General features: G+C 38.1%; 1 long non-coding RNA gene across 1 annotated transcript in view; it reads right to left on the minus strand.

Moving 5' to 3' along the window:
- Positions 1 to 4,936: 4,936 nt before the first annotated feature.
- Positions 4,937 to 22,337, minus strand: part of LOC144376176 (uncharacterized) — a 71,729-nt gene continuing 54,328 nt past the window's right edge. The window contains exons 3-5 of the long non-coding RNA XR_013436340.1: positions 18,272 to 18,334; positions 8,241 to 8,314; positions 4,937 to 7,331 (exon numbers count right to left, since the gene is read on the minus strand). This is a non-coding gene — a long non-coding RNA (uncharacterized LOC144376176). The remainder of the gene's footprint in view (positions 7,332 to 8,240; positions 8,315 to 18,271; positions 18,335 to 22,337) is intronic.

Below are 22,337 nucleotides of genomic sequence, written 5' to 3' on the forward strand. Positions count from 1 at the left end.
CGGTGAAGAGCCATCCTTAAAAGATGTGAAGGGAGAGGAAAGGGGGGAGAGAGAGAGAGAGGGAGGGAGGGAGGGAGGGAGAGAGGAGGGAGCCCTTATTTCTGAATATTCTTACTGCATTTGATCTCAAGCCCTGAGTGTGATGTCCGGTCAGGAAGAAATGCACACATTTGGTTCATTAGTGTTGGTCTAAGATGGCTCTAGATCTCACCGTTTCTGGAAAACCTTATGCCATTCATTGGGAAGCAGAGAATTTCTTTAAATGAATTGGATTCTCATTTTTCAAACATATTCCTTGAGTTGAATACACTATAGTTTCTATTGTGTCTGTTCTAACCTGTAGCCCTTGGGGAGGGCTCCATGTGGGTGAGATATCCATCCCTAGAGTCTTTGGGGGTAACTTTAGCCATAGTGTACTTACCAGAGCACATACAATTGCAATATCTCATGTTTGTGAGAACAGGGAAGGATTCAAAGCACAATGTTGGGGCAAAGGGTGACAGCATTCTATGCAAACAGGCCCCCTCCTCTTTTATACTGGGAACAAACACAGAGAGATGAGAATGGCCCTGAGCTCCAGGGGTTGCTCCCCAAGCCTCTTCCTGTCTGGTGCCACCCCAGCCTTTCCTGATCCCTAAACCTCCCCCATCCCTCCTGTGGGCACATCAGTTTCCATCCAGGTTCTGAGAAAGATCTGAGAAAGACTGTGTGAAGAACTTCCTCCTTTCCAATGATGGTTAGGGACAGGGGAATATTTCTGTTTTACAAATGGGACTATTAAGAGTTAGAAAGGTCAAATTATTCAAGCAAGAATATCTCTGGCTTTAGTGGCAGAGCTGAGACTTGAATGCGTTACTGTGCTTCGGTCTCTTAAATCTTGTCCAAGGTACTGACCAGTAAAGATTTCGTAAACAGATCTCCTTCCCACAATGAACTAGTAGCACAAACAGAGTCTCCCAAAACTTTCTCAGTGTCTTCTTTTTCTACCCTTTATCCCATTTAAAATCAAATGTATGTGCTCTCTCTCTTGCATGCATGCATGCATGCATTCGCGCGCGCGCGCGCGCACACACACACACACACACACACACACACACACACACACACACACAGAATGACTGTGTATCTATCAGCTCCCAGCAAAGAAAATATATCCTATACTGTTAACCTCCAGAAAAGAAAAGGGGTATTAAGAAACAGTAAATATTTGTTGATAGACTCACTGAACTATTGATAAGACAGGTAATTTGTATTCTAACTTCTTTTATGTATTTATCACTGTGATGAAATGACTTGCCTTAAAGTTTCTTTACACTTTCTCCTAATATATATATTTTTCCCACACTGACCTCTTTTGGAGATTCATTATTTTTTTCTCAAAGCAATTTGTATCCAATAAAACACACAAATACAGAAAATCACACACACACACACACACACACACATACACACACAAACACACAAATGCTTTAGTGAATGATTAAAGAGTGAACTTTCTTATACCCTTCACCAAAGTCACAACAGATTTTCCAGTGGCCCTCCTAAGCTATCCATGTGCACCTGTCACCCTGCTCCCTGAAGAAGCAATGATTATCTCGATGCAACCTTCTTTCATCATCTTATTTCAAATGTGTGTGTATCAGCATTAGAATTTAGTTTGGCCCATTAAAAACAAATCCAAAATCACTGGGAGTTTCTTTCCTTAAAATGCATCTATTCAAGAAACCACTTGACCTGCAGAATGTCCCCAGGTCTGCTTTTGCCGACTGGACACTCGTGATGTGGTCCAACATGTTCCCCTCTCAGCTGGATCCAGAGATCTGATGGTGCTCAGGTTTGGTCCCTAGGTCAAAGCTCCAGGTGATGGTGTGTTCTCTATCAGGAAGCACACACGACCTGGTTGCATGCATTTTATGATTCGATTAAGGCATCTGCCATACAAGACTGGCTCCGTTTATTCACTGGAGGTTACAAAATAGAGTCTAACTCTGTTATTTAGTCATCATTTACAAACTGAAATAATATTATCTGCAGGATGGCACTTCTTTGCCTCCCTTTAACATCTGCCACCTTCTCTCTCTCTCACTACTTTATCTCAATTATCTTTATTTCGAAAATTCTCTGTTCTTTTGGAACCAGGGATTAAACCCAAGGGCACTCAACCAGTGAGCCACATCCCCAGCCCTATTTTGTATTTTATTTACAGACAGGGTCTCACTGAATTGCTAAGCACCTCATCATTGCTGAGGATGGCTTTGAATTCACGATCCTCCCGTCTCAGCCTCCTGAGCCACTGGGATTACAGGTGATGTGCCACCACGCCTGGCTGAAAATTCTCTTTTCAACCTTAATTTTTCTCATAGCGTCTTCTGCAATGTATTATTTGCTTTCGTGTTCATTCTGGCTTTTTTTTTTCTTCTGCCTCCTCTATTGTGTATCTTGTCATGAATTCTGCCACTTGTTTATGGTTTCTCTGTGATTTATGGATTTTTTGGTTTGTTCATTTGTTTCAGTTTCAATCTCATTTTTGAAAAGCCACCTCGATTGTCTGAGGTAGAAGATGAACATTTTTATCAAGTTTTTATGTCTTTCTTTTAAGAGTATTGTCATTGTCCGCGGGAAACTTAGCCTGCTTTATTTCCTCTCAAGTCTTTACTTTCTGTGAAATGTGATTTTGATACTTTTCTATGGCTCATTTTTATAAATGATCGCTCATTTACATAAATAAATTTTTCGGATATTGTAAAGGAGCTTTTTGTTCAAAGAATTTTTCCAACTTTACAGAGCTTTCTGTTCGGTTGTTTTCCTGTTGTGTTAAAAAATCGAATTTTTTTTCTTCCTCTCCCTTGTCCCCTAATTGCTCAATTTTGATTCAACTTCCATCAGTTTCCCTCGGTGTCTGTGTTAGTCTGTTTCCTTGTTGTTAATAACACAATACCAGAGATGGGTAAGTGTAAGGAGGGCCTTAAGTCTTAGCCTAAGCAAGTCCATTCTAAAACTCCACTTTGAAACCTGCAGTCCCACCAGGCACGCCTAAGGAGCCCTCCAATATGATCATCAGGCATAGCCCTGACATGAACAAGTCACTTCTCCCCACCCTAACGAGCTCAGAGTGAAGTCTCTGTCATGTGGCCCTCACCCCCATAAGGGGGAGAGGCAAGAAAATCAGGGTGGGGACCACCAGGCCAGATGCTTTAACCCCAGGGCAAATGACATCACTGAGAAATTTGGTGGCAGCTGATAGGATTGAAAGGGTGGTCAGAAGGCCCAAGATTTAGTAGAAATGATGGAGCCAATGAACAGACCTTCAGCCAGCTGACACTGATGCCCTCATGCCAGAGAGCCTGATGAGGACCTGGACTGACATCTTATCTCTTCTCTTGACTTGCCTGATCCTCTGCATGATCCTCATGGCTCCCAAACTCGACAGCCACATCCTGACTCTGGTGGGAACTGCAACTTCTCCCCACGACCCTCTCCTCAACCAGCATCAGCTCCACCCCAGGAGAAGCCTGCCTCAGTCCCTGACCTGATCGCCCGGGTCTGAGTGAATGTGCATCTGCTGGCCTTAGAACCCAAGGCTTGGGACTTTAGACCTGGCACTTGAGCTTCGCCTGCAGAGGGAATGTCTGTCATGAGCCCGTCATGATGAAGAGTGTTTGCAGTGCTTAGAATTAACTTAGAATTGTTTGCTGTGGATTGATGATGTCTATGGCAGTGCCCAGCGTTAAGGATTGTCATTTTCTTGATGAAGAACCTAGAGAGTAAAATTGTATTGAGTTGATTTGAGTGAATAAAGCATGGAAAAGGGCAGAAGCATGTGGACATTCTTCATTTCTCCCCTTCGACTGCATAAGTCGCACCTTTGCCCATTGCAACAGTAAGCGATAAAGAAAAGAGGTCCATCTGGGTTCACGATTCTGGTGCAAGGTTCGAAGGCCACAGCTGGTGATGGATTTCAGGTTGGCTGAGTCCTGAGGCAGCACAGGGCATCTCATGCAAGAGACAGAGAATGTGCCCCTATATATCCTCCAGTCCCTCTTCCTCTTCTTACAAAGCCACCAGTATTCAATCTTGGGGCCCTAACCTGATGATTTCCTCCTACGTAATCATCTCCAAAAGCCCTCACCTCTGCACCCCATAGACAGGTTCAGTGGGGATTAAACTCAAACGTGAATTTCAATGGGGACAAATCACATTCAAACCTTAGCAGGGTCCTATCTTGGAAAGGAAGTCTCACCTGTCGGATTAAGTTCACAGCACCAGACATCTCCAAACTTTGTGTCTTCCTGGGGCCGCTTGTACTCCTGGGTGCAATCAGTATTTTCAAATTGACCCACTGAACTTTACAGTAAATAAAGATCAGCTCTTTTATGGCTCCTGCTCTCAATCTGTCTGAGGTTTCTTGCTCTTCTTTGCTTTCTCCCCACCAACACCAACACACACAGATTTGGGAATTGTTGGACATTCTCCCAAAGATTTGTATTTTGGAATTCATGGGGTATCCTGTCATTTAGGGTTTTTCTTTTTTTTTTTTTTGTAAAGGTTATTGAGGAGTTTTTGATTTTGTTACCTAGAGGAGGTTCTCTGTGTCTCCATGTGGGGGTTTTTAGAAGGTCTACAATCTAGTCCGCCATCACCAGGGCCTTCTTCTCAGAATTTACAAAGACATTTTGACAGTGTAGATTGAAAGGGAAGGAATAAGTCTCCAGGAAGAAATGGAATTTTGGAACTGAACTACTGAAAAATAATGAGGATACAATAAAGACAATTAAATCAAGAAAAAGGAAAGGTAATTAGTTTCCCCAGAGAAACAAAATGAAATAAAGGCAGACACACACACACATACACACACACACACACACACACACACACACACACACACAATGCCAGAAGGCTTTGGCCCAACAGTGAACCAAATTAGAACAGGGTGCAATTATAAACAGTTGATAGAATCTACGATTCAAGAGCTCATTTGATTTTGAAGAAACAGACTTTTCTTAGTGGCCAGGTATTATGATGTGAGACTTAAAGAAATGGAAAACAATCCCATATAATTTTGTATATTTACCTGGCTTCTGCCAACCACACTTTGACTGTGTCCAGGTTGTTAAGATTAACCTTCTCTTCTACAGTTGCCACATACTGACAGGGGAGGCAGAGAAGGCTTTGTTAAGGCTGAAGGAGAAAAAGCAAATGTATCAACCGGGACACAGTAAGAGTGAGAGTCCAGGTGACAGAGAGTGGGTAGGGACAGTATGGGGTGGAGCTACCCTATCTTTTCCAAAGAGGGTTTCAGCATGTACTGTCTAAAGTTGATTTATGAGTGACTGTAGGTCTAAAGATGTTATTTTCATTCAAATCTAATCAATGACAAAATTCACATACTAAAATTATCATGTCAAAATTGAAGCCTCCTAAGTAACTAAATATTCTTGTTTTGTATAAGGGAGTCCATAGATACTGTCCAAAATGTCTATAAATTGGAAAACAGAGACATAAGCACTTTATCTTCTGTTATGAAGGTATATCATAAGACGAATTAAAAGCAGAAAGAATGAATAAAATTTGTCCTTGGGGAGGAGGATTTAGGAGAAGGGAGGGGATCCTTAGCGGTTTTTATCACAGGATATTCTGCACCATTTAACTCTTATCATTTTAGTCTGGCCTCACCTAGAAGTAGACCTTGAGCTAGGATTTGGAGGCATGCTGAGATATTTCAGAGGTACAAGAAATATCTGCACGGAAGCAGGGAAAACTGTATAGGAAATTAAGGAAACCAACAAAAACCAGGTTAATAAGCTGGTAGGCAACTAAATTTAATTTCAAGAGGAAACTAGAGAATAATATAATATGCATGTCTCCTACTTATCCCACACGATAAGCAGGGGAACCGGGGGTGTTTAGAAACCCATCTCTAACTCACAGAGTGGTGCTAATTTCTCAGCACTTTGGTCTCACTGTTCAGTAGAGGGCAGAGCAGGCTGCTGTGGTTCTTGAATAAACTTTGAGGCACAGAGATGTGGATAATGCCATTCGGCTGTGGTGAGGACCACAGGGACTGGGGAGGATGCAGGAAGTAGGGTGGAGCACTGGCAGCAGGTACTGTGTGTGTATATTATTTTGATTAAAAATTCTTTTTAAAATAAAGTTGCAAAGTATATTTTAAAATACCTTCTGTATCCACACAAAAAAAATGAATATTTATTGGCATTCAATTGTATATCAGAAACTACGCTAAACAGTTTGATTCATCATATTGCCTCATTTAATTTCTAGAATAACTTTGTTGTATCTATTGCTATCTCTTTCAGATAGGATAAAGGCCACTCAAAGACTCTGTAAGAATTACAGGGAACTTATGTTTCTAAGTTAAATCATCTCATAGAAAAATAAGCAAATATTGGATTGGAATGAGGTGAGAATGATTCTAAAGTTTCTTTATAAATATATATATATATATATATATATATATATATATATTTGTAGTTGGACACAATGTCTTTATTTATTTATTTATTTTTATATGGCTCTGAGGATCAAACACAGTTCCTCGTACATGCTAGGCGAGCTCTCTACTACTGAGCCACAACCCCAGCCCCTGGATTCTAAGGTTTCTAATGCACAAAAAAATCATAAGATTGATGAAAATAAAAATTATAGGAGAGGGCTGGGGTTGTGGCTTAGTGGTAGAGTGCTTGCCTAGCACATGGGAGGCATTGGGTTCAAACCTCAGCACCACATAAAAATAAAATAAGATATTATGTCCACCTACAACTAAAAAATAAATATTAAAAAAAGAATTATAGAAGAATAAAAATATGATCATTTTATCTGGGCATAGATTGAGTTGGGGGGTGGAAAGACACTCACTGGATGTCCTGCCAGCAGTTGTGAATTGGCAGCTGGTGATCCTGAAAGGGTCTGGTCTCTAGCACAGAATGCCCAGGCTGCCCTCAGTGCCTGGATCATTGTACCTTCTTGGATTTGTTTTCCTACATAGCTCATTCTTTCACGGTATTTAGATTTATGTTAAAAACTCTCCTTAGAAAGATCATCTCAACCAGATCAACCAGAATACTACACCCCAATCCCACATTTCCTCACTGCCTCAGACCCCATTTCATACCTCATGGCCCCCTTAACAGGAATACTGGGAAAACCAGTCGGAAGAAACCAGGAAAAAAGTTCACAAACTTCCCTCTTGTAACTGTCTTTCCAATTTCCATTTATATCCATCCAGATGACCATGGGAATGGGCCTCCATCCATGTACCCCACATAGGTCATTCCCACCGGCAGGAATTGGAGTGTAGAGAGTAGAGAATGAATCTGCAGGGAAATGACGGATTTCTTATAAGAATAGTCCCAATTCTTCATTCCTTCTACAGTCATAATACTGGCAAATTGATGCTGCATCTCCTCCCATCATTATTTCTTGAGTCTGGATTGATTTTGATCTGAAATGATCCACAGAATGTGATGGATGTCAGGTTGTGACATTTTCAAACCCCAGCCTCAAGAGACCTTTTTATAGGTTTTATAGGTTGGATCTGGAATATATCCCTCCACCCCACAACTCACATATTAGGCAATGCAGCAGTGTCCAGAGGTGGGGCTTTGAGAAATGATTGAATCATGAAGGCTCTGACCTTCTTAGTGGGTTGACACATTTGATGGATAAATATTGTGAATGGACGACTGGGTAGTAACTGTGGTTACCTCCAAATGGCTGGAGGAAGTAGGTCTCTGGGGGCATGGCCTTAGTGACTATACCTGTCCCTGGATCCTCATCCTCCTCCTCCTCCTCCTCCTCCTCCTCCTCCTCCTCCTCCTCCTCCTCCTCCTCCTTCTTCCTCTCTCTCTCTCTCTCTCTCTCTCTCTCTCTCTCTCTCTTTCTTTCCTCTGCCATACCTTTCTGCCATGCTGTTTCTGTCTTGGAGCCAGCCAACCACTGACTGAGACCTCTGTAATGGCGAGCCAATATAAAGATTTCCTTATCTAAATTGTGCTTTGTCAGGTATTTTGGTCACAGCAACGAAACCCCGACTACCACAGACCTCATTCTGTAGGGAGCTGCCCTGGATGCAGGTGTCCTGATGTGCCAAGGTTCTGAACGATTATTGACTTCAGTCTGGCATGGTAGTGCCAGGTCGCAGTCACTTGGGCATTAGCCCAGCTGGGATAACAAAGCGTGGTTCCAGGAGTAGGCATCACCCACTGGGGTTGAGTTACACTCACCTGTTCCTTTGTCATCCTGCTCCTTTGCCCTTTGGGGGATAAAATGTTCCATGGAACCTCCCCTTGTGTGCCCCCTATATAAGAATAAAGAATTCCAACATCATTATCCAAAGTACGTGTATGAAGACATGTCTTGGGGTGAACATACTTTATATACAAACAGAGATATGAAAAATTGTGTCCTATATGTGTCATAAGAATTGTGATGCATTCCATTGTCATGTATTTAAAAAAATAAAAGCAATTAAAAAAAAACTGGAACAAGACAAAAATGCCCTCTCTCACCTCTACTACTCAACATAGTCCTTGAAATGCTAGCCAGAGCAATTAAACAAGACAAAAGAAGTTAAAGGAATAAGAATAGAAAAAGAAGAACTCAAATTATCACTATTTGCCAACGACATGATTCTATACTTAGAGGATCAGAAGAACTCCACCAGAAAATTTCTAGAATTAATAAATGAATTCAGCAAAGTAGCAGGATATATAATCAACACCAATAAATCAAATGCATTTCTATACATCAGTGATGAATCCTCAGAAAGAGAAATTAGGATATCTAGCCCCTTCATAATAGCTTCAAAAATAAAATTAATTAATTAATTAATCAGAATAAATGGATATAACATTTTAACTTCTGATCCTTTCCTTTCTCCTAGTAGTTTATTTCCTTTCTCCCAGCAGTTCTTAGAAAATTCTGTTTGTCCATGGTTTCTAGGTCTTTTTCTACTTGTTGTGATAGCCACTGTCAATATGAAAAGTCAAGTCCTTTGCATATATATATATATATATATGTATATATATATATATATATATATATATATATATATATTGCTGTTAATTTGTTAAAATTAAAGAAAAAGAAAAAAAGAATTCCAGTGGCTCGCTCTCTTTCCACAGACCCTTAAGGTCGGAGAGCCATCATGGATTTTGAAAAGGTTCTTCTGTGTGGTTGCGTGCTTTCTTTGCTGTTTTCTTTAGTTATGGGATAGTCAGATTCTGTGGACCCAGCATTAGGTCGCCAGTTAGGATAGATGGTGATATTATACATTCTAGTATGTTCTCTTGGGAAACACTGCTTATCACTTTGAGAACTAGCCTTGGTAGTTGGTGAGAAGATGGGAGACTTTGTGGAATAGAAATAAACTGTCCCATTGAAGGCCGTCATAGACTAGCCAGTCCCCAGCTCACACAACTGCTTGCCCTTGCTGAGCCCAGCTGAAACTGCTAGACCTCATAATCATGTGCCAAATAAATACTACAGCTTTAAAACACTTTGAGAATAAGTTGTTCTTTCTCACCATGGAATTAGATTGATAATATGGAACACTGACACATTGCTCAAAGAATATCTGTTCAAATAAGTAAAAGGCCTTTCTTTACTTCCTATGTTGACATAATGTAGCAACAGTTCTTTTCACCAAATGAAGATATGCTTCACAATCTATGTAATCATTTATGGATATTTGGATGCTATGTTACATTTCAGTAAGGGTCATGTATCTCCCTACTGGATGTGAATACATTGCTTTGGGTTGTTGACCCAGTTCAGATTTATTTGCATCCTCTATGATTATAAGTAAGAGGTTTTACTGAAGTTATGGAAATACAAATATTTTCTGAAGCTGATCAATAAGAAGAGGCGAAGCCAGGGACATTGGCCCACGTCTGTAATCCCAAGGCTGGAGAGGCTGAGGCAGGAGGATTGCAAGTTCAAAGCCAGCTTCAGCAGCTAAGCGAGCCCCTAAGCAATTCAGCAAGATTCTGTCTCTAAATAAAATATAAAAATGATCTGGGGATGTGGCTCAGTGGTCACATGCCCCTGGGTTCAATTCCTAGTACCATAAAAGAGAGATAAAGATCAAGAAATGAACCCCAAGACATGCCCACAGCTAGGTATAGACAGAGCAGAAAGAGAAACAAAGAGACTCCCTTCAAACACCCACCTTTTCTATCTGTTACTTTGACATACCCAGCAGAGGTGAAACTGCATGTCATTTTTATTTGTCACTACATCTTTTTAGGATCTAAAGCATCCAGAGTTATATACGTATCTTATTCTGAGAGATCAGAGCACAACGTCTGAAGAAATGACATAAAGAGATCAGTGCCCTTCTTATCTAATGAGCAAATGTGTATGGAAAAGATCTCCAAGTCCACATTTTGCTCTTGGTCTTCACTCTGTCCTAGGATTTTCTTCCAAGGTCTGGAGAAAGAGGCTGAAACAAGACCAAGCCGAAATGTCTGGGTGGAAAAAAAAATTAAGTCATTTGGTCAAGCACTCATGTGCTAGGCCTCCATGCCAAACAGGTGGACACTTGGAAGCCTCTGGATGGTCAGCAGTTGCTCACTTTTCATGGAGAAATGTTGACAGAGGTAGCGCCAACCAGTCATTGAGAGGCCACAGATCAATTCAACAGAACAGCTTTGTGGAGCCCGACCTATGACATCTATGACCACATGAAATCCGTCCTGGAATGTTAGAGTTGAAAAGGAGCTGATCTGCCATCTAGCATAACTCTTCTGTACATAGGAAACCAAGATCTGGAGAAGGGATAAGTCTTAGCTGAAGGCTCATGGCCACTTGATGACTTACATGTGCATTGAGACACGGGCAACTTGACCTGGATCCTTCCACATCTCTACTTTCTGCCTTGTTCAGAGGCAAGACAAACCTTTTCAACTTGTGCCTCAACTAAAAATAAACAATGAACAACTTCTCAAATAAATGAGGTAGAAATAACACTTGTTTCCACTGACTTGAACAGGTAAGTTCATTTGCACTGTGGTTTATAGCTTACCCCATGCTTCAAAAAACACTTGTGATTTTTGTGCATTGCAACAACTTTGGCAAACCAAATGGCTAATTGTATCCTTACTTATAGATAAAATCGAGTGATGGTCTTTAGTTAGAAAATGACAGAGCTGGCACTGCAAACTTTAGATCTTTTCCTTGCATTTGATTTTTTTTTCAAACATTTATCAGATATCAACTTCATACTAAATACTATACTGAGAGCACATTTGTCCTCATAGGTCATAATGCCAATGATAGAAATATGGTCCAGGTATCAGCTTTGATTAGATCTGCTGCAATAACAAACAAGTTCAAATATCTCCGACTTAAAGTGCAAAGATTTCCTATTGACTTATGATTTCCCATCCTGGTTCTGCTATGTATCTTTATTAGCTCCTTCCAGGTTCCAGGCAAGAGCAAGGCAAGATGGGCAAGATATTTGCTCTCCAGCCACTGCCACCTTCTAGAAACCTGAGTTCTGGGAGAAAGAGGAAGCAAGGCTAATAGGAAAAGGGTGCCCCCCAAGACACAGAGAGAAGCCATTGTAAGAGCTCTGCAAAGATGATTTCATTAGTGACAAGGGTAGGAAGACGGAAAGTGACTGGTTTGCATTTCAAACAAGGGAAAAAGGGACCATTGTTTTGTGTGTGAGTGTGAGCTGGGCTGGGTATAGGATTCTGAATTCTTTGTTATATCCTCTGGCAAGGATTCAGCTGGCCTCTTACTTCTCCCTGTCAAACCCTGAAATGGACTACAGCCTTTGAACTAAAATGCTGTGCACCCAACCCAAGATTCAGACGGCTCAGGAAAAAAAAAAAAAAATTTAAAATCGGTCACTGCTCCAGCAGCCGATTTTAAATCGCTCTTGCCCTTGGCTATTTTAAATCATCTTCCCACCAGCACCCTGGAACACATTAGACAACTTTATTGCCACATTCCTTGCCAATTTAATTTTTGTAAATCATATTCCAGCACTTTAGATTTCCATATATAACAGAGATTTTTTTTTTCCAAGGGAATCTTTGAATCAAATGGTGCATTCCAGAGCGGGGATCACAGCCCTCTATTCTGAAAAAGAGGCAAGACTAATTGTTAGCTGAATTCCCTGGCATGTTTTGGTGTCTTTGGATACTGTTTGTGATTATCATGACGACTATGATAACCGGACACAGATGATTCTGTGGAGTTTAAATATTGCATACCCAGTCTTGGCCCGAATGAGAACAGGGAACAGGGCAGAGAGGAATCCACTCAGAATATATTTGTTCACCCTAATGGGGTCCTAAGATTATTTGAATGGGTTGATTTTCAACCCCCCAATTCAGAACAAATGCTCCATAAAGGCCACTCATTATATTTTTATTTAAAAAAGCTTTTTTAAAAAAATTAATGTTAAATATGGTAAGTACAGATAAATCACCCCCCAAAATGAAAAAAACCTGAAACTTTATTATCCAGTAATAATCTGTGCAGCTTTTTCATGTAAGTAGTTACTTTCTCTCTATGTGCATGTGTGCATTTATGTAGTTCCTTTTTAAATACAATTAGAGTTTTGTCCAGTGCCAGCAAGAACTCTTATTCAAAATGATCTTTTAGGACTGCCATATAGATGTACTGACCAATCCTTTATTATAATACATTTAGGTTAAGTGCAGCTTTCTCCTATAACCAGTAACAGCACATTACACATTTTTAGATGAATCTTTCCATTTATTTAGATTACTTTAAGACAAACCCTCAGTGTCTGAGCTAATGAAATACAGACTTTAAGGTTTGGTTTTTTGTTGTTGTTGTTTTTTTGTTTTTGTTTTTTTAAATACAAAGCCAAAGCACCCATCAGGTAGTTTACAGGAAATTTTTGCACACCTTCACAGAGCTGTGAGTCCTCTGGGGCATTCAATTGGTTAATTCTATCTTTGAAAAATAACATGCCTTTTTACTTCCGTTTGATAGGGCTGGACGTTTTCATATTTATTAGAATTTGTATTTTGTCTTTTTTTGGGGGGGGGTGAATTTTTGGTTAGATTCTTTGTCCCTTTTAATGCGAGGAGCTTGTATTTTCATTCTGACTTTTAAGCTCTTCATAAAAGCTGATAACAACTTGCCTGAAGAGTAAATCCTAGGACACCTCTCATCGCCTTTAAAATTCTGTGAACCAACCTTACTTTGCAGGCCTTTGGTGCATCTGGTTGTGAATATTGTAATAGCCTACTGTGGATCTCTTTGGTGATGTGTTTTCTTCAGTGGCTTTACCCAGGGCTGATTGTGCCGTGCAGGGGACAGTTTGGGCTGTCACAACCTGGGGAAAGGGGAAAGCCACCAGAATCTAAGGAGTGGACCTCCAGGGATGCTGCTAAATATGATACAAGGACAATTCCTCCAAATCTAAGAACTATCTGATTCAAATGTCCACGGTGCTGAGGTTGAGAAACTCTGATCTAAATGCCTGGAGAATTCATTCTTAAAATCAGTTAAGTCGACCAAATTAGGTCTTGGTCTTAATCATTTTCAATAATTCGTTTTTGGTATGCTAAGGCCTATCAGTGATTATTCAGAAAAAAACAAACAAAAAAAAACCTTACTGATTGCTTCTGTGTGTCTTATTTTCCTCTGAATTCTGGCTAATATTCTTCGTATCATTGCATTTGTTTTTCTGCCTTAATTTAATTTTTTTATTATTTCTTCATGTTCCATAGGGGCTCTATTTATTTCCCGCCCTTGTTTTCTTAGCCCTGTTTCTCTTCACCTCGGTTGAGTGCTTGTCTTTTCATCTTTTATTCTTTGTTTCGTGGAGCCATTGATTTTATCTATTTTGTTTTTTTAATTTTTAATTTTTTTGGTACCGAATGGAACCCAGGGGCGTTTAACCACTGAGCCACATACACAGTCCTATTTTTGTATTTTATTTAGAGAAAGGATATCACTGAGTAGCTTTGGGTTTTGCTAAGTTGCTGAGGTTGGCTTTGAACTCACCATCCTCCTGCTTCACCCTCCCAAGCCACTGGGATTACAGGCATGCGACATCATACTAATGAGCAAGTCATTGGTTTTAATGATATTGAGAAGTAAAGTTCTTACTTTTCCAACCTTTCTCATCATTCCTGAAATGATTCTTTAGAAGTATAGCCTTCTTTTTTCCTCCCCTTTTCTTCCTTCAATTCTTTCTTTCTTTCTTTCTTTCTTCTTTTTTTGTTTTGTTTTGATTTGTTTAACCACTTATTTTTATTTTACAGAATCAAACTCAGGGCTAGGCAAGTGCTCTACCACAAAACTACATCTCCAAACTCTAATTACTTATGTTTATTTTCCCCTTATATTTGGGGGGATTTTGTACTGCCTGCATTTGTGGTGTGTGTGTGTGTGTGTGTGTGTGTGTGTGTGTGTGTGTGTCTGTGCGTGTCTTTTCATTTGGTGTGCTTATTCTTGAACCAATATATACTCATCTACCCAGTCCTGCTATTTATACCAAAGCAGTATAAGCAGGTTTCCTTTGGGTTCCTATCCTGTCCACTTGGGCTCCAGGTAAATATACCCTACCTAGAGAACAGAGAGGGAAGGCTGATTTCTTCCTATATAATTATCCAGAATTTCAGCAGCCTGGAGGTGGGAAGGGTTGTGGAAGCTAGGGACTCTGCCACGGACCACATTGTCCTCTATATTTTATGTAACCATGTCATGAGATACTGTCTCTGCCAAGTCCTCCCTTTGAGAGGTTGTTTCTATTAACCCAGACTGGTCATCTTGTTTGAAATGACATAAATTCATTGCTTATGGATTAATAGAAAGCTAATTAGCAACACATTATTTAGAAAATGCAGTCAGATCTTTGTCTCTTGCTTTTGAGTCTGCTGGTCTCCAGAAAAAGTCAAGTTGGTATTGTTATATAATCCAAAGGCTTTCAAACTAAATTAAACTCTCAATTGATTTTTTTTCCAAAGACCCTGACACATGGCTTACAGGAAAAATAATATGGAAGTTCCTCAAAAATTAAAAAATATAATTACCATACCATCCAGCAATTCAACTTCTAGATTTAAACCGAAAAGAACTGAAAGCAGGAATCCGAGCAGATGTTTCCAACCCTCTCTTCATGGCAGCGTTAATTGCAGTAGCAAAAATGTAGAAGCAACTCAAGCGCCCACTGACTAATGAATAGATAGATAGCACGTGGTATAGACATACGAGAAAATATTATTCAGCCTTAAAAAGGAAAGAAATCATGATACATGTTAAAACATGGATGAACCTGGAGGATATTAGGCCACACGAAATATGCCAGTTATGATATGACAGATTCTACGTGGTTCCACCTATGCGAAGTACATGGATTAGTAAAATGCAGGTGACAAAAAGTAGATGGTGGTTTCTGGGAAAGGGGAAGAGGGAATGAGGAGCTATGGCTCACTGGGCTTCAGCCTGGGAAGATGAACATGTTCTGGGTATAGGTGGTGGTGATGGCTGCACAATAATAAAGATGTACTTAATGCTGCCGAACTAAAATGGTCTAAAAAAACTGTCTAAATTTTGTGTTAATAGGTAAAAATAAATAAATAAAAAATAAACAAAGAATACCCCTGAGACAAAAACATTTACATCAAAATACACTGAGTTGGAGTTCCAGTTTTACTCAGGATGTGTAAGGTTACAAGAGACTTTGTCTCAGCTAATAAACGATTAATTACTGAGTTTTTTTCAGAACAAATAAATGAGATAAGAGAAATAAATAAACTATGCAAATTAAATTTCAGAAAATCAGACCATGGTTGTTCTTTTACCTATCAGAGCAGTGATAGGAGAAGGTTCCACGGAACAGAGTAAGGAGAATCTAGCTATAAGAACCCTCATATAAGTAGTATGTGGGCCAGCATGACAACTTAAAACTTTGCAGAGTGCTAGCCACAGAATATATCTGTCCCTGGAGATCAAATTTACTCCACATGCTGAGCCATGAAACAAGTCTCATATAACATGTATTAGCTGATCACAGTGATATTAAAATAAGGAACCACTTGCATAAAATAGTTCTCATTCCAAAATATTAAGAAATTAATTAACATACTTTGGCTGAAGAATCTTAGAAGAAACTGCAAGAGAGAAACCATTTTCAACTGGATGATAAACAAAATACAACATCTGATTCATGAAATGTAACTAATATATTATTGAGAAGAAAATTTAATTGCATTAAAGATTCATTTTAGGAAAGAAACCTATGTTTTCATTTTGAGATCTAGACAAAGAAAATTAATATAGAAGAAAGGAAATGATTAAAATTGAAATAAGAACCAGAAAGAGACAGAAAATAAATAATATAGAAACTAATATTTAAAAACGTTTTTTAAATAAAAGAAAGTACAAATCTTCAACTATGTTGATAAAAATTAAAGGAAAGAATGTGGGAATACTACTACAAATCCAAAAGACACTAAAAATAAAATAATGGGACATTATAGATATTTTATAAATAAATTGAATAACTAAAGAAATTGACAAGTTCCTTGATAAAACATTTAAAAGCAACACACAATGAAATAGAAAGTTCAAATAACATGAGCTCTATCAAAGGAATTGAATTTGTAAAAACCCTACCAAAGAATCACGGATTTAAATGAATTAATTGACTAATCTCAAAAATTCAAGATATAAGCCAGGTGTGGGGGCACATACCTCTAATCCCAGCAGTCTGGGAGGCTAAGGCCAGAGGATCGTGAGCTCAAAGCCAGAATGAGCAATTTAGTGAGGCCCTAAACAACTCAGGGGAGCCTGTCTGTAAACAGAATACAAAAAAAAAAAAAATAGGCTGGAATTGTGGCTCAGAGGTTAAGTACCACTGGGTTCAATTCCCCAGTACCAAAAAAAAAAAAAAAAAAAAAAAAAAAAAAAAACGAAAAAAGAAAAAGAAAAGAAAGAAATAACACCAATTGTGTGTAAACAGTTTTAGAAAATAAAGGAGGAGAGTAACTTCAACATTTATTTCACTTGGGTAGCATTAGACTCATGAAAACCTAACAAAGATAGAACAAGAAAAGGCAATTAGAGACTGTATCCTTCATAAACATGGATTACACGTTTCTTAACAAAATATTAGCAAATATAATTGAGCAACATATCAAAATAATAACATGTTATGTACAGATAGAGACTATCTCAGGAATCATTGTTTAAAAAGTTTGAAATCAATCAACATAGCTTACATTAACAGAATTAGGGGAATAAAACCTTATTATTATCTCTTTAGAGACAAATTGCAAGTGACAGGATGCAACTCTCATTAATGATACAGAAAAATAATCTGAGCAAAATATGGATAAAATGGAACAATTCTAAAAACCTATAGTTAAGATTATACTTAAGTTTGAAATATTAAATTCTTTTCTCCTAAAACAAAGACAAGGTTTTACATTTTACTATTATTATTCATGACAATTATGGATGTTCTAATCAGTACAGTAGGCAATAAGAATAAAAAATAAGCATCTTTATAGCCAGGTAACATAATCATGTATGATGAAAACTATGAAATCTACAAGTAAGTATGCTAAGACAAATAGGTAAATTTGGTAAGATTACAGTCTACAGATTCAATGGATGAAAAATATGATGTGTCTGTATTCTAACAACAATTAATTTAAAAATCCCATTTAGGCATCACTAAATCCGGGAAATATATGGAAATAAATCTTACCAAAGAGATGTGAGCTATCACTGAATCTATATTTGAATAGGTAGACAGACGTGTCACAAAATTATGAAGCATTGTTGAAAATAAAAATGGATGATATATGAAATCAGTATATGCTATCTTTACAAATACATATCACAGATCTACATGAATGGATCTTGTTCACAGACTGGAAGACAATAATGTCAGGGTATTAACTTTCTAAATTGGAAGAACCTCTATCAAATTCCTAGGACTTCAAATTTTATATGGAAATTTGAGGGGTCTAGAGTAATATGCACAATCTTTCAAGTGAAAGAGAAGCTGGACGGATGTCTATGTAATACACGATTTCAAAACTTACCACAAAGTTTCAATAATCAAGATAACATAGTGTTGGCATGAAGATAGACAAATGGAGTAATAGAACATATTACCTCCAGATCTTGACCCTTACCTATGGTCAACTCCTTTTTCTGCTAGGATGCCTGGCCCATTCAGTGATAAAAGAAAAATGTTTTTAAAACAAACCATGTAGGGCTGGGGATGTGGCTCAAGCGGTAGCGCGCTCACCTGGCATGCGTTCGGCCCAGATTCGATGCTCAGCACCACATACAAACAAATATGTTGTGTCCGCTGAAAAATAAAAAATAAATATTAAAAATTCTCTCTCTCTCTCTCTCTCTCTCTTAAAAAAAAAACATGTAGAAGCACCTAGATGTAGCTGTGAAGAAAAATTAAAGCTTAATCCCTTTATCATCCCACATTCACAAATAAATTTGAAGTGAATCATTTTCACCTGAACACAAACATAAAAGTCAGACATTTAAAACTTCTAAGAAAAAAAAAAAGGAGAATACCTGTGTGAACTTGATGTACTCAAAACTTCTTGGACAGAACACCAACAATAGTATCCACAAAAGAATATAATGGTGAATTTAACTTTATCATTACCCCAAATTTCTATTCATCTGCAATTATCTTCCTTAGCTTTGGTTCAGTTTTTATAGTAATAGGCAGAGAACATCCTTGGCAGACAGTTAGCACCTTGACCTCATTCCTAACTACCAGGTTTTTAAATGTCCTTTTGGTCAAGATAGGGAGAAATAGGAGAATACTTTTACTTAAATTGTCTTCTGCTTTTGATAGCACTCACTCTTTCACCAAGTTAGGGCAAGAGTGTGGAGTTCTCAATCATCCCTCACTTGGGTGCCCTCTAACTCAGTTCCTAGATTTGGTGAAATCTTTCACCTATTTTTTTCCCCAACGTTGTCAACTTCATGGGTAAAATTATTTATTAGAGAACCCCATGATATGCCAGTAACTGCTTGACTGGACACATCCAAGAATCTTAAAGTGTTTGTTTGGAGAAGCATGGAACAACTATAGCAAATAGAAGAGAGTTAAAAGAAAAGTAATAAAGATAATTAAGTGACTCCAAATATTATTTTATGAAGGACGATTGAAGATATTAACACAAGCCACATTTCTTTCCCGAATACCAAGTGAATGAGGGGGATTGACAAGGGAGTAACTGCTAATAGAATAAATACCAAAGGAGGAAAACATCTGTGGGTGCTATCATGGGTCTAATTCCAAATTTTCAGAAGGAATTTAATGAAGAAATATTTAACCTAAAAATGGAGAAAGTACCAGTTGGTGGGAGACCTGAAGCATGGAAAGCTGCTCCTAGAGACAGGGTTGGCTTCACATACCTGAGATTCTGGGATCAAATAACAATTCAAAGATGCTGATAGTAAAGCATCCCACAGAGACCCAAGCATGTATCCTCTTGCAATATTTTTTTTTATTCACAAGGGCTATGAGTATAGAATAAAAATGATATATTTTTTAATTTGCAATAAGCAATGTCACCAAAAAATGTGTTTTTGTCTCTAAAATCAAAGTCAATCACCTTGAGGGATGCAAGTCAATTACATTTTAATATAGTAAATACTAAACTACTGATTAATTGCCTTATGTATAAAATAGACATAACAGATCATATTACATAAATGATTATATAGAGAGATATTATATGCCCACAAGTAATATAATTTGTTGTGTTAGTGCATACAGATACAGTTCCAGAGTCTCTTGCATTCAACAGCCAAAGGATTAAAAAAAATTTAGTGGAAAAAAGAAAAGGCTGAAGTTATATCTGTGGGTAAACCTGAATATTATGAAGACAGGGATGACCCTACTTTTCTTGTCCCATGGGAAAGGATTCATATGCATGCACCATGATATCTGTAGGGACCGTGAAAGGTCAGATCAATGAAAGATCTGAACTGAAGTAAATAAAGCCTGTGCCTGAGCTGTGCATGAGCTTTTGTGGACTGCATTTGCTGTCTTCTACCCACTCTTTGTCTAATGAATGGTGAGGTTCTTGATGACTATTATACACACACACACACACACACACACACACACACACACACACACACACCCCTCCAAGGCCACATACTGACTAAACACTTGCTCTGGTTTGATTATAGCTTGAGTGTGTCTCCCCAGTATTTAATGTGCTGGAAGGTGGTCCTTATGGCAATCATGTGAGAGATGTTGGGACCTCCAAAACTGTGAGGTATATAAACTCATTTTCTTTATAAAGTTTGCTTGCCTCAGATATTTCATTACAGTCATGCAAAATTCACCAATGCCACCATCACCATCCTTCTGGATGGCCATGTCCAATAGCCCAACCAATGGCCATATTTCTAAACTTACCTCCTGTGATAGATTTTGGGCAGAATGATTAGAATGAACAGAACTCTTTGGAAAATTGAATCAATTTATTATTTTCTTCATGTAGTGTGCATTCCTCCTCCTGCTTCTCCTCTTATTTGAATTTCCTTCCCTTGACTCCACTTTGCTTTCATTGCTGATAGAGTTTCCTTTTCCCCCTCTCTGTAACTTTTATTAGTTTAGAATGTTTCGTTACCTTACACTAAGCTTCGTATAACAGACACTGTATGAATTTCTGGGGATCTAAATATGATCGAGATGAGGTTCCTGCCTTCTAGGGACCAACACTAATGCCCACAGACAGCAGGGTCTCCTGCATGGTCAACATCTCCCACAGAGCCTAGACCAACCCATCATTGCCCCCCAGAGTCTAAGGTTTATAGTGGGGTTCACTCTGATGTTGTGCAGTCTATGGTTTGGACACATGACTAATACATATTAACCATTAGGATAGCATACATGGTATTTTCGTATTTTTGGCTGCCCTAAAAATCCTCTGTGCTCTGCCTTTTTATTCCTTTCTCCCTCACGATGTGCAAGAGATAGATATTTTTCTATCTCTGGTTTCATGGTATATATTTCAAACAGCAACCAAGATCTGGTATAATTTTTTTTTCCCATGGTCAGAATAACAAGTCCAGGAACCAAGAGGCTAAAGTCATGATTAAACCTAATAACCCACTCACAATTATTTTGTTTGTTGTACTTGAAAATCCGAACTCTTCTGGTTTAAAGTTTCAACTGTGCTGCCTTACAATCTTATAGGACTCCTGCCTCTCCCATAGAATTCAGTGAGTGTATTTTCTTTACTGAAACCTAGAGAATGATTTGTTTTCTTGACTCAACCCTATTAAGTGAAGAGAGAAATTAAAAATTATTCATCCCTCTGCTCTCTGTCCTCTCCATCTCCCTTCTCCACTCTGTTTTCAACCTAGCACTTAACCAATTTGTAGCTCACTTATTTATATTCTTACTAGGACATTTATTTATGTATGCTTCACAAAAGCAGGGTTTGGTCCATTTAAATTATTTATTTATTTTTGCTTCTGTAGAGCTAGTACCCAGACCATTGCCTGTCTACTGCAGACACTCAGTAATAATTGTTAAATAAATGAATCAAGATGGATGTACATTTTTAGGTGCATGGTGGGTGGTGGTGATTAATTCTCCAAATTAATCCATGCACTCCCTACTTCATACAATGAACAAAGTTAAATTCCAGTTGAATAGGTGAATAGAGTATAAAAAACCTAAACTATAAATCTTTTAGAAAGAAATATAAAAGTATCATTATGAATTAAGATTAGGACAATATTTATTAACTGAGAGAAAATGACAGAAAGAAACATTTTATAAATCTGATGACATTTACATTAACTATTTCCCTATTCAAATGCAGTCTTTCAATGAATTTAAGAAGCTGATGTTAAGATTCATATAGAAGAATAAAGAGGATGAACCAGCAAATCATTTAGAAGATGTGGGAGAAATAATGTGTCCTTCCATATAGCAAGACTAATTATAATACCATATTAATAAAATTATGGTAATAATCTAGGAATAGATAAAATAGATAGAAATAAACCAATGCACATATGAAAATGTGGTAAAGCTAACAGGTGGGTCTAACAAATTGATAAAGAAATGTTACACTATTCAATTGGCAGTGCATCAAAAATTTTTTTAAAAAGTCTTTCGTAAGTGGAAAATGAAATTAGTTCTCTACTTCATACCATGAACAAAGTTAAGTTCCAATTGAATAGGTGAATAGAATGTAAAAAGTTCTAAACTATAAATCTTTTAGAAAGAAACGTAAAAGCATCATTATGAATTAAGATAGGGCAATATTTATTAACTGAGAGAAAATAAAACGACAGAAACATCTTTATAA

Source organism: Ictidomys tridecemlineatus, chromosome 3, assembly GCF_052094955.1.
Source record: "Ictidomys tridecemlineatus isolate mIctTri1 chromosome 3, mIctTri1.hap1, whole genome shotgun sequence".
NCBI classification, from domain to species: Eukaryota; Metazoa; Chordata; class Mammalia; order Rodentia; family Sciuridae; genus Ictidomys; species Ictidomys tridecemlineatus.